Genomic DNA, 12,824 nt, shown 5'->3' on the forward strand with positions numbered 1-12,824 from the left:
AGCCTTTTGTCTCAACAAGAGGATAGAATCCCTACTGATTTTCACAGCCAGATATTGTTGGGGGCTCTTCTTCCTGGCGCTGGTGCTCCAAGCTGGGGAGCCCAGTGTGGGGCTGGGATACCTTTCTCTTCAGGGAAATCTCCATGGCTGAAAAATCCCTTCCTTCCATATCACATCAGAATTACAGCTAAATTGTAGAACAGTCAACCTGGAGAACCATCTGAAGACTAGCTGAACAGAAGTTTTCTACTAAATATATAAAGAAAAAGCCATGTCAAAACTGGTAGGAGGGGCAGAAACCCCAAATGAGCTGGCCCCACACCCACGTGTAGTAGGTGAGAATTGGAAGGGATATTTCAGCCATGGAGATTTCCCTGAAGAGCAAGATATCCCAGCCCCACACTGGGCTCATTCTTTTCTCCTAGTGTCTCTCCTCTGTGTGTGTTTTTACATTTTTTTTTTTTTGACTTTTCTGAAGCTGGAAACAGGGAGAGACAGTCAGACAGACTCCCGCATGCGCCCGACTAGGATCCACCCGGCACGCCCACCAGGGGCGACGCTCTGCTCACCAGGGGGCGATGCTCTGCCCATCCTGGGCGTCTCCATGTTGCGACCAGAGCCACTCTAGTGCCTGAGGAAGAGGCCACAGAGCCATCCCCAGCGCCCGGGCCATCTTTGCTCCAATGGAGCCTTGGCTGCGGGAGGGGAAGAGAGAGACAGAGAGGAAAGCGCGGCGGAGGGGTGGAGAAGCAAATGGGCGCTTCTCCTTTGTGCCCTGGCCGGGAATCGAACCCGGGTCCTCCGCACGCTAGGCGGACGCTCTACCGCTGAGCCAACCGGCCAGGGCCTCTGTGTGTGTTTTTAGAAGGACACTTTTCTTTGGATTTAAGGCTCACCTAGACGATTCTTAATTACATCTGCAAAGACCCAGGCCCTTTCTTCAAGCGAAGTAATGTTCACAGGTTTTTAAGATTAGGATGTGGACATACCTTTTGGAGAACACCATTTAGCTCATTAGAGCAGAGAAAGAGGCTTTATAATCTTTTCTGCTACCATTGTTTCCTCCTATAGAGTTTAAGATAAATGCTACTTTCTTAGAAATTCTATGTAGTCTGTCTTCAGAATCTATGAACTTCTTTTCACACAATTATTGATTTAATGTATACTTTCATTTCATTTATTAGCTGTACTATTTATTAGCTATATTTCATATTGACCAGGACACTCATTTAACATTGATAAACGTTAGTAGAAACAATAAAATAATTATTGAGCTATAATTTAAAAGTTATGATAAGGATTAAAAGAGATTTAATTATTTGAATCTTACAATAAAGCTTCTTTGATTATCATTAGTCATCCTATTCTCTGGTACGCATATGAAAAACCTGCTTCCCTTTACCTTGAGTCATGCTATCTAGAGCTGCTCATGTGGGAAGCATATGATCACACATTAAAGGTCTGTGTTTTAAACCAGTGGTCCCCAACCTTTTTTGGGCCACGGACTGGTTTAATGTCAGAAAATATTTTCACGGACCGGCCTTTAGGGTGGGATGAATAAATGCACAAAATAAAATTATGCGACTGGCATAAAAACTGTGATATTTTTAAATATAATTGTTGAACTTACAATATTTATTGGGCTAAGTTAAAGGAGGAACGAGCATGTCCTCATTATTTAGGCTGTATTTAAATTTGTTATTCTGACAATGTTTCATGTTATTTATTCTTTCTCTGCGGACTGGTACCAAATGGCCCACGGACTGGTACTGGTCCATGGCCCGGGGGTTGCACTGTTTTAAATTATCTGACCTTGTAATGATGATAACGCTGGAGTGGGCACTTATTGGAAAGTATAAATGTTTGAAAGTGAAGGGTGAATTTAAAAAAAATCCATGGTTTTAGACAGTAAATACTGATCCACTTTTCAAATTCTATTGAAATATATTGTTTTAGGTCTAGACATTATTTTTTAAATGACAAGATCTGGCTACTAATCTGAAAAGAAATATTTTTGTAGCTTTTGGGACTTGGTAATTGGATCTAGTACATGGTTCCTAGTGAAATAATTTACTACCTTTGGGACTGACAATAAGAGTGCATTACAGGTTGTTAAATAATACTAAATCTCTTAGCTTCATTGATTTGGAACTTAAGTTTGAAACCACAGTTTATTTTTAAAATTTGTGGTATCTTAATCCATGTGGCCTTTTCTCTGTATTTGCAGCCAGATATCTCAGCTAGGACTTTAGCTTCAAGTGCTTGTACAAGAGTGTGGATATGTCTTGCCTGGCTCTCCTGGGAGCCTCAGGTGTTGACTGCTCTGGAAGTGAACTGTTCTTCTCTTTGAATCTTCAAGGTTTCTCACTTTGGCCATTTGACTCAGTGGTTTCCTGCCTGTGGAGACCCTGTCTTTCTACATTGGCCCTAAATGTGTTTTACATTAGATATCACTATCCTTTATCTTTTAAAACATATCTCTCCTCTTTTGCTCCCAAGAATTATTCCTTTCAGAATTCCACTAATTTTTTCAAAAGTTTCTCCTTTTGAGGCTCTTGCAGATATGGAAATAAGAATTGTTTATCTTCAGGATAGGAATTTTTATCTGGTATAACTTCTTATGTCCATCTCAAGAAAATTTAAATATATCAATGGGGAGAACAAGTAAATATTTGAAACTTTTGGATGCTTCTACACAATATAGTCTTGGTGAATTTTTTAAAAAGATAAATTTCTGAACTTAATTTGTAGAAAACTTAAAAAATTATATATTACATTAACATGTCTTAAAAACATGAGACACTTGCCCTGGCCGGTTGGTTCAGTTGGTTAGAGCATCGTCTGGAAGCACAGATTTTGCCAGTTTGATCCCCTGTCAGGGCATATACAAGAACAGGTTGATGTTCCTCTCTCTCTCGCTAAATAAATAATAAAAATTAAGAAAAGAGCATCTGTGAGGTCCCACAAAATGATTTTTTTATATTCTAAATAAGGCTATATTTTAATAGGCAAATTTTCCCAAAAAGACTCCCTAAATTTGAAAAATTACTGTCCAGTTTTCTCATGAGGTACAGTCAACAAAGAAAGTAATGTATAAACAAAAATTTAACTTACACAGGTTATTAATTTCCATACACATTTAAATCATACAGACCAATTAGGTCCTTCATTTGAAATTCAGGGATTTATTGACAGTTGATCGGTTCCATTATTCTATTTTCAAGGCTATATAAATGAGTCAGTTTTGTTTCTTTTTTTCAGCTGAAGTTGTTATATCAAATCTGTTATTAAAGTCAAAATGTCCATTGAATCAGTCATTTTCCCCTTATTTTCCCTGCCATCCCCCATGTCTGGGTTTTCATGATTTCACTTCTGGATTACCACAACAGAAATTGCTTTTGTTTTGTTATGGAAATGTTCAAACACACACAAAAGTAGGGAGAATAGTATATTGAACCTTCATGTACCTATCATGATGCTTCATTACGTTTAATCATTTTACCATTCTTGTTTCTTCCCTTTATTTTTTTCTGGAATATGTTAAGCCCATACCACCCATCATAGAATATCTGTATGTATCTCTAATAAGTAAGCAAGTCTGTTCCCCACAGATCTCTAATAAGTAAGCAAGTCTGTTCCCCACAAATCTCTAATAAGTAAGCAAGTCTGTTCCCCACAGATCTCTAATAAGTAAGCAAGTCTGTTCCCCACAGATCTCTAATAAGTAAGCAAGTCTGTTCCCCACAGATCTCTAATAAGTAAGCAAGTCTGTTCCCCACAGATCTCTAATAAGTAAGCAAGTCTGTTCCCCACAGATTTCTAATAAGTAAGCAAGTCTGTTCCCCACAGATCTCTAATAAGTAAGCAAGTCTGTTCCCCACAGATTTCTAACGATTTGCCTCTAATCTTCTTGGTTTTCTCATCAATCCAAAAAATTTCAACCATTTGGCATACTCTTACAGAAAGCTTAAAAGAGTTTCAAAGTCTTAGTATTGCTTATTGAATCAAGTGCAAACTTTTGCCCTTGTTTACAAAGCCATCTTAACTTGAACTTTCCCTGTCTCTTATCTTCTATTACTCCCCAGTAGGCTCTGGCAGGTCCCATCACTGCGTAACTGATGCTTTGTTTCTTCCTGTCTTGTTTAGTCAGACTCTTGCCTACCCAAATTCTGTGCTTTCTAGAGCTCTGCTTAGGTGCCACTTCCTCCAGGAAGCTTTTATTTTTACTCATATAGACTTCTCTCTTTCCTGAATATTTGGGATTTAAACACAATTCCTCTACCTTTTTGTTGTTGTTGTGTTTTTCCTAAGTGAGAAGCAGAGAGGCAGACACACTCTTGCATGCGCCCAACCAGCATCCACCCGGCATGCCCACCAGGGGGCGATGCTCAGCCCATCTGGGGTGTTGCTCCATTACAACTGGAGCCATTCTAGTGGCTGAGGAGGAGAGCATGGAGCCATTCCCAGCGCCCATGCCAATTTTGCTCCAATGGAGCCTTGGCTGCAGGAGGGGAAGAGAGAGACAGAAAGAAAGGGGAGGGGGAAGGGTGGAGAAACAGATGGGCACTTCTCCTGTGTGCCTTGGCTGGGAATCAAACCCAGGACTTCCACACATGGGGCCAATGCTCTACCACTGAGCCAGCTGGCCAGTTCCTCTAACTTTACTTTTGGTATTCTCTGTGGTATCCTATTCTTAATCATTGCAATCTGGAAAGCAGGCTCAGAATCACTGGCTGGCAGCACTTGTTTTTAAAAACAACTCTAAAAACAATTTTAGAATGGTATTTCTAGAAAAGAAGATCAGTGGTACAGGACAAAATCTAGCATTCTAAGATGGCCCCATGATCTCTACCCCTGGTGTTACTCCTGTGACTATGTTATGTTACATGGCAAAAGTGATTTTTCAGATATAATTTTTTATTGTTGTTCCATTATTTATGTAAGATGTAATTAAGATTACTAATTAGTTGACCTTACTTTCCTGGTACATCCGATCTAATCACACAAGTCCTTTGAAAGCAGAGTTTTTTGTCTGGCTGACATAGAAGAGGAAGGAAGACAGAGTCTAAGCCAGAAAGGGTTCAGCCCATAATTATTGGCTTTGAAGATGGAACCAGTGAGCCATGAGCTAAGGAATGCAGGTAGTTTCTAGGTAGCCAGAAAGAAAATGGGATCTCAGTCCTGCACATCCAAGGAACTGAATTCTGGTAACAAGGAGATTTTTTCCCAAAGCCTTCAGATGAGAGCCCAGCCCAGCTGACACTTTGATTTAGGCCTTGTGACACTCCATGCAGAGAATATGGCTAAGCCTGCCCAGACTTCTGTCTTGGAGTTTTAAGCAGGCAAATTTGTGGTCATTTGTTATGCAACAATTGAAAACTAATACAATAGGCAACACAGGTTTTAAACTTGTAAAATTTTATCCATTTCCTGCTGTTCTTTTCTTTTTTTAGTTCTATTGAACTATAATTGACATACAGCATTGTATAAATTGTGTACAGTATAATGACTTGATGTACATATATTGAGAAATGTTACCACCACAAGTTTAGTTAATATATATTACCTCAAACGTTTAGAAAAAATTTTTGTTCTTCCTTGTGATGCAACTTGTATGCATCACATATTTAGATCCTAAATATGTAGGATCTACTACATATTTAGCAGTTTTCAAGTATATCATGCAACAGTGCTAACTATAGTCATTATGTTGTACTTATTTATCTTATAAATGTAAGTTTGTACCTTTGGATAATCTTCCTCCAATTCCCTTACCCCCCACCCCCTCCCCCCCAACCTCTGGTAACCACAAGTTTGTTTTTTCTCTGAGTTTTTTTAATTCCACATATAAAAACATGGAACGTTTCACAAAATTGTCACCCTTGCGCAGGGGCCATACTAATATTCTTCATATCATCCCAATTTTAGCCTATGTGATGCCAGAAAGAATGCCCTGTACTAAGGCTCCAAATCAGCAAGAGAGGTTTTCTAATACACGGAGGCACTCATCTCAGCACACATTTCAGAGGCTGGCAGTGCCCTTTGATTATGTTACCTTGTTCTTATCCATCAGTTTCCCCACCAGATAGGTAATTTCAAGGAAAGGTAAGTCTAGCTCCTGTATTGCCTGTGTTTTGTTTACAAGAGGGCCCTTGAGCAAGGGAAGGTGATTAAGACAGCTCATCTGAACCAGCAGTAGTGTTGGTTAACTATGCATTTATCTCTAACCATTTACCTCTTCAATGAGACAGGAGCAGGTTTTGTAAGGCATGTACCCCTCTGTTCTTCAGCAGCCAAGATTTCAGGTGATAGAATTCATTTATAAAATCAATATAGACACTCACTGACTTCCGGAAAGGTCAACAAATAGTTACTGAAGATGCTTAAGAAGATGAGAACTAAATTTATGATTTCTTCTGCAGCCTAGAAGTAATGATGATGGGCAGGGGTTTTATTAGTTCAAAGGGCATCAGCTTCTCCAGCCACTCAAACAATTATAACACAAATAATTAGACATTTATTTAGGGTGCCTGTGTGTGGTTCATAATAAACATGTTCCTTACAAAATTTATTGCTGAATGACTGACTCATTACAGGATGATGATGAAGATAAGTCTAATAATTTAAAAAGTAAGGCAAGTATCTAAAAATCAACTTTGTGAGGTGTAAATTTACATACAATAAAATGCATACCTTTAAAGCTTATAGTTCAATAAATGTATATACCCATATAACCATCACCACAAATCAGATATGCACATTTTCTTCATACCAGAAAATGCCCTCGTACATATCCCTCTGTAGTCATCCATCTTTCTGCCCATTGCTCCAGGCCACCATTGGTCTGATTTCTGTCACCATGGCTTAGTTTGGATGCTCTAGTAGTTCATATGAATGGAATCATACATTATGTGCTTTTTGACATTGAGATTCTTTCACTCAGCATAATGTTTTTGAGATTCATCTATAGTGTTGCTCTTATTGATTTATATTTTTTATTGCTGAGAAGTATTTTATTGTATTAATGACAATTCGTTTGTCATTCACCCATTGGTGGACATTTGAGTTGCTCCAGTTTTTGGCTTTTATGAATAAAGTTGCTATGAACAGTCTTTATGTGAATATATATTCTTGTTTTGGTAAATAGGAGAAAAGTAGCAGGTTCATATAAGTGTATGCTTAACTTAAAAAAAAAACTGTCGAAATTGTTTTCCAAAGTCATTGTGCAATTTTTCACTTTCTATTGCAATGTAAAAAAGATTCTTCAATTTTCTCAATACTTGATATTGTCAGTCTTTAAAATATTAGCCTTTCTAAAGGTATCTTATTGTAGTTTGAATTTGCAATTCCCTGATGACGAATAATATTGAACATCTCTTCTTGTGTTTATTATTCATTCATATATCTTCTTTGGTGAAGCATCTGTTCAGGTCTTCTGCCCATTAAATATAATTAGATTGTTTGTATTATTATTAAGTTGTAAGAATTTTAAAATATATTCCGGATATGAATCAGTTGTCAGGTGTATGTATTACAAAGTTTTCTCCCAGCCTGTGGCTTGCCTCTTTGTCATTTCTCTTAAAAAGTCTATGTAGCCCCATTCTCACATTCTTCTCCCTCTGGGTCTCTAATTAGACATATTTAGACCATTTTCTGTGTCCTGCAGGTCTCTAAAGATTTGCTTTTTTTTTTGCAGTCTATTTTCTTTTTATTTATTAGTTAAGATAATTTCTATAGATCTCTTTCTTTGTTCAAGTTCACCACTTTTTTTTTTCATTTCTAATTTTCGTGACTTTTTGTTATTGTAGTTTTACAGTTCTAAAATTTTCATTTAGCTCTTTTTTATAGTTTAGATTTCTCTTCTGAGATTTCTTATCTTTTTACTAATTAAATTCATATTTTCTTAATTCTTTGAAAGTAAATTCTTTGAACTATATTTATAGCTCTTGCTTTAAAGCTTTTGTTTTCTAAATCCATCATCTCAGTGACGTTGGGACCAGTTATTTTCCCTTGATTATGGGTCATGTTTGCTTTTTTTTTTTCCCGTTTCTAGTAATTTTTTTTATTGTATACTGACTATTGTTGGTTCTGGACTTTTGTTATCTTCCTTTCAGAAGCATTGCCTTTTTTTCTTTTAGGCAGCTCATTTACTGGTTAATTACCTTGCCCTTCTGTAGGCTTCTTTTTATACTTTGCTAGGGTACATATTTGGAACGCTCAGTATGTTTCTCAAGCCCCTCTCTCTTGCCAACCTCCCAATTTGGGTTTCACAGCAAATATTCTAAAGGCTGGGTTTTAGATTTTGTTAAGGTAGACCTGGAATGAACCTTACCCTGGAGCATCGTTCTAATCTTTTCTGGTATCTCAGATAAGTCCCTGGTGTGTTAATAAATTCATAACAATATTTTGCCACTCTGCCTTGACCATAACTTTAATGTCTACTAGATTGTTAGATATCAAGTATTTCTAATGTACTCTTGTCTCTGTGGTAAATGCTCTCCATAGTTATAACAGGCCTCAGGAAGTAACTATGTGCATCTTAGCCTTGAGTGAAGGATTCATAGGGAAACTTCTGCACAACTTCTGGGACTCTCCCGTCTCTCAATCCTCAATATGCCTTTCTTAATTATGGTGCCATGCTCTACAGTCCCAGTACTTCAGCTTTCCTGTACTCTGATCTCTGCCTCTTCATCTCAGCAGGACCACCATGCACCGCTTTGATTCTAGCTTACGATGTCATAGTTGAATAACTGTGTCTAGGTAAAGGTCCAGGGAAATCATGAGGCTTACCTGTGGATTTCTTCTCTCTCAGCAGAAACAGTGTTGTTTTCTGCTGTCCAAAACTTAAAAATAATCGTCTCATGTATTAACTCCCATTTTATTGTTCATAGCAGAAGAGCTAGTCCAATACCAGTTGCTCTATTACAACTGGAAGTGAAAGTTTGCAAGATTTTCTCTTAATGATTGCATTAAGTAAGCAAGAGTGGATTTATCAAGGAGTAGCCCCAAAGCTTCTTTCTTGGTTAAGAAAGCATTTTTCATAGTCATGAATCCCATGTTATGGCTCAGGACACAGGCCTCAATCATAAAAAGTTAGTTTATGCAGGTGAGGGTAATTTGTCTGTTTTTTCTAAAAATTGAGTCTAATAGCTATCTCTTCTTCTTCTTCTTCTTCTTTTTTTTTTTTTATAATAACCCAATGTTAAAGTGCTAGTTGCTTATTAGTAATTCTGTTTACAGGTGAGAAAAATTGAGGTACAAGTAGGTTAAATAATATGTTAAGATGACATAACTGATAAGTGGTAGATAAGAAAAGTCTATAGAAAGCTTTTGTCAGTTTCCATTATAGAAGTATTACACAGCAGAAAGGATTTTAGAGAGAAGCCCAACATGCAATAATGTGTAAATGGGGAGGAAAGTGTGTGAGTGTGTTCAGGAGCACATGCGAGCATGTGAGTGTGTATGGTATGTGAGAGCTTCAACACCAGGCTCTTCCCAAGTGCTCTGCTAAGCCCTTGATCACCTCGCTTCACCTCCAGTCAACTTAAACTTATTCTTCAGTGTTTAGCTTCCATATCACTCCTTCAGGGAAGCTTGATACATGCTTTCATATATATGTTCTTCCATTTTCCTTTCTATCATAATTAAAATTGAATTTACAGAAATATTTACTTAATAGATATCTTTTCCACTAGACTGCAGGCTGCATGAGGCCTGTTTCCAACCAGGTATTTAACACATCACATAGTTTCTGGCATGAAGTTTGTGTCCAATATGTTCTATCTGTTGAATGAATGAATGAGTATCCAAGAGTAAGTAGGTTTTCCTTCTTAGATCATTATAAACTGATTTATTGTTGAGACTTGCCTATTTTTCTTTACCTTTTCTCCCTATTAAAAAATTACATACCATAAAATTTATTTTCTGGTATACATATCTATAAGTTTTTATAAAAGTAAAGAGTCATGTAGCGACCACAACCAAAGAGACAGAGACAATTTGCTTTACTTCCTCCCTGCCCTGCCAAACTCCCTCGGCAGTCAAATTGTATACCAACCATTTACCTCCAGCAAACATGGAGAATTGCTTATTTTACATCACTTGGGCTCTTCTTTTATCTTCTGTCCAGCCTTGTCTATATTTCAGCTCTGTTACTGCTCAGTAGCACTCCTAAATACTTTATCAGACATAAAATTGAATTTAGACAGTCACCTTACCAATTTACACCCCACATAAAATCATTTAAGCAAATAACTTGACTACCTGAAAGAATAAAACAAAGTTCTATTGCTTTTTTGTCAGTCTACCAGTTCTGCTCTCTTACTGGAACTAACATCTGTACACATCTCTACTTTGCTACCCCTGCCTTAATTCAGGCTTTGTGATCTTGTCCAGGTCATTGCAATGGCTAGCACAATGATTCCTAAGCCTCTAATACTTCTTTGCTTATATTTAGTCTCTAAATTTTACCCAGAGTGAACTCATGAACTCTCTGAGACTTCAAACTCTCCATTGGAACCCTCCACAGACTCACAGCACCTTAGCGTATCATTCCTAGCTCTTCATGAGGCCTCCGCTTACTTCTTCAGAATCATCCTTATTGGGTCTTGTTCTTTGTACTCTGTGATGTTCCCGTATTCCCAAAGTACTTGATATTTTCCAGTTGTGCCATATATTTTATGTCTTTTTATTTTTATTCCTGCTGCCCCGAAAGTCCTTCCTCCTCTCACTTTATCTACTTAGGGAACACCCACTCATTGAAAACTGAACACAGGCTATCTCCTGCCTTCTTTTCAAAGACCACTTGGCTATTTCTTCTTTTTTCCCCACAGTTACCTGTCCACCTACTTGTGATAACACCTGGAAGTCCTTATTGCATATCTATGCAATTTTTGTCTCCCACTTACTAGAAACAAAGCTTTTTGAGGTCAAGTCTATCTCATTCATCTTTGAATCCTCAGTGCATAGTACAGTGCCCACCATTTAACAGATGCTCATAAACACTTGCTGAATGAATCAATGAATAAAGTTTTACTATATTATCACCTTTACAATTTCATAATTTTCATAAATCTGTTTTACTATTTTTTTATGTTTTGGATAATTTTTTTTGTTTGTTTGTATTTTTCTGAAGCTGGAAACGGGGAGAGACAGTCAGACAGACTCCCGCATGCGCCTGACTGGGATCCACCCAGCACGCCCACCAGGGGGCAACGCTCTGCCCACCAGGGGGCGATGCTCTGCCCCTCCGGGGCGTTGCTCTGCAGGGACCAGAGCCACTCTAGTGCCTGGGGCAGAGGCCAAGGAGCCATCCCCAGCGCCCGGGCCATCTTTGCTCCAATGGAGCCTCAGCTGCGGGAGGGAAAGAGAGAGACAGAGAGGAAGGAGAGGGGGAGGGGTGGAGAAGCAGATGGGCGCTTCTCCTGTGTGCCCTGGCCGGGAATCGAACCCAGGACTTCTGCATGCCAGGCCGACGCTCTACCACTGAGCCAACCGGCCAGGGCTGTTTTGGATAATTTTTGATCAAGCATTCTCTTATTTCATAAGAAGATGATGACCCTATTTTGTTTGACACTGAAGTTCTCTCCAGCTTTCTATCACTCACTATGTATCTATCCCTATGTGACCTGGTCAGTTGGCATTATTTCACATGGGTTATCCATGGCTGTCTGCTTGCGTATAGAAACTCAACTTGCAACTATGAAAGTAAAAAAGGGGAAAACAGGGGATGTCGAAAGCGAACATAAATTTCCCATTAGTGGCTAACTGGCTTTGAACTTCCTCTCCACTCAGGCTCAGAGTAAATTCAAGGTTATCACTGTACTCAGGTCTGAACTAATAACAGCTTACACTGTTAGCTCTTTCTCTATTGTGTTCAGTCATACTAATATTATGAACTTTACCCCAGGAATCTTAGTCCCAAGGTGTTTGGGTTCAACATATTTGCCCCGGAAGCAGAGATTTAGTCTTCTATTGTGAAAAGTGAAGACATTAAGTCCTCCAAAATTCTGCCCAACTAATCATGCTGTTTCATTGTAAAAATCAAACACTGATATAGGGTATGATTCTTATCAATAAAGCAGCCACATTTATGGCCAGCCAGCTCTTAGTGAGAAGTGAGAGTGGGTAGAAAAAGGGAAAAAATATTTCATGTCTTCCTCTCATTATGACTAGGGTTAGGGTCTGGATAAGAATCCCCCTCTGCCCAACTGAATGCAAGCGAGAGTAAGCTTGGAGCTTTCTGGAAAGTAAGCAGTCATCCCTTCTGACAGTTATATATTCCAGGAAAGATCCTAATTACACAGAAAGTATTTAGCACCATAATTTCAGATTTTCGTATTATCAATTTAGGCCACAGCAATGTCTCTCAATTTTGCATTTTCATCAAGATCAAGTAGGCAACTTGTTAAAACAGATATCCCTGGTTTCTACCCATGGAGATTCTGGTTCAGTGGGCTTAGAGTGAATGAATCTGGAAAGGTATATTTTTTTATACTCTGGATGATTCTGATGCAAAAAGAAGAAAAACTCTATTCTTGGATTGTTGGAGCTGAACAGGACACCATGATTATTTTGAAAGGAGTCCTGGGCATTCTGAGTTTGTTGACAGACCAATGCACCTTTATAAAAACATGTTTCAAAAACTGGGACTTTCTGTTTCCAACCTCATCTATTTGCCATGTCTGGAAGTCCATTTGAATTTATGGAAAACCCCATGAGCAGAAAACAAAGGCTGAATTCAAGAAGGAGTCAGGCTGAGAAGTATCAGGAGTGAGCTGGAAAACTTACCCTTAAATTCTGCTGGGATAAGCATTTCACTGCAC

The 12,824-nt window shown here is 38.4% G+C and overlaps 2 non-coding genes across 2 annotated transcripts; both read right to left on the reverse strand.

Annotated features, from left to right (window-relative positions):
* Positions 1 to 771: 771 nt before the first annotated feature.
* On the reverse strand, positions 772 to 847 carry TRNAA-AGC (transfer RNA alanine (anticodon AGC)). The gene has a single exon. It is a non-coding gene; the product is annotated as a tRNA-Ala (tRNA).
* Positions 848 to 5,849: 5,002 nt separating this feature from the next.
* Positions 5,850 to 5,952, reverse strand: LOC136312365 (U6 spliceosomal RNA). Its single transcript, XR_010726960.1, has one exon. It is a non-coding gene; the product is annotated as a U6 spliceosomal RNA (small nuclear RNA).
* Between the last annotated feature and the right edge of the window lie 6,872 nt (positions 5,953 to 12,824).

The sequence above is a fragment of the Saccopteryx bilineata genome, chromosome 8, assembly GCF_036850765.1.
Source record: "Saccopteryx bilineata isolate mSacBil1 chromosome 8, mSacBil1_pri_phased_curated, whole genome shotgun sequence".
In the NCBI taxonomy this organism is placed as follows: Eukaryota; Metazoa; Chordata; class Mammalia; order Chiroptera; family Emballonuridae; genus Saccopteryx; species Saccopteryx bilineata.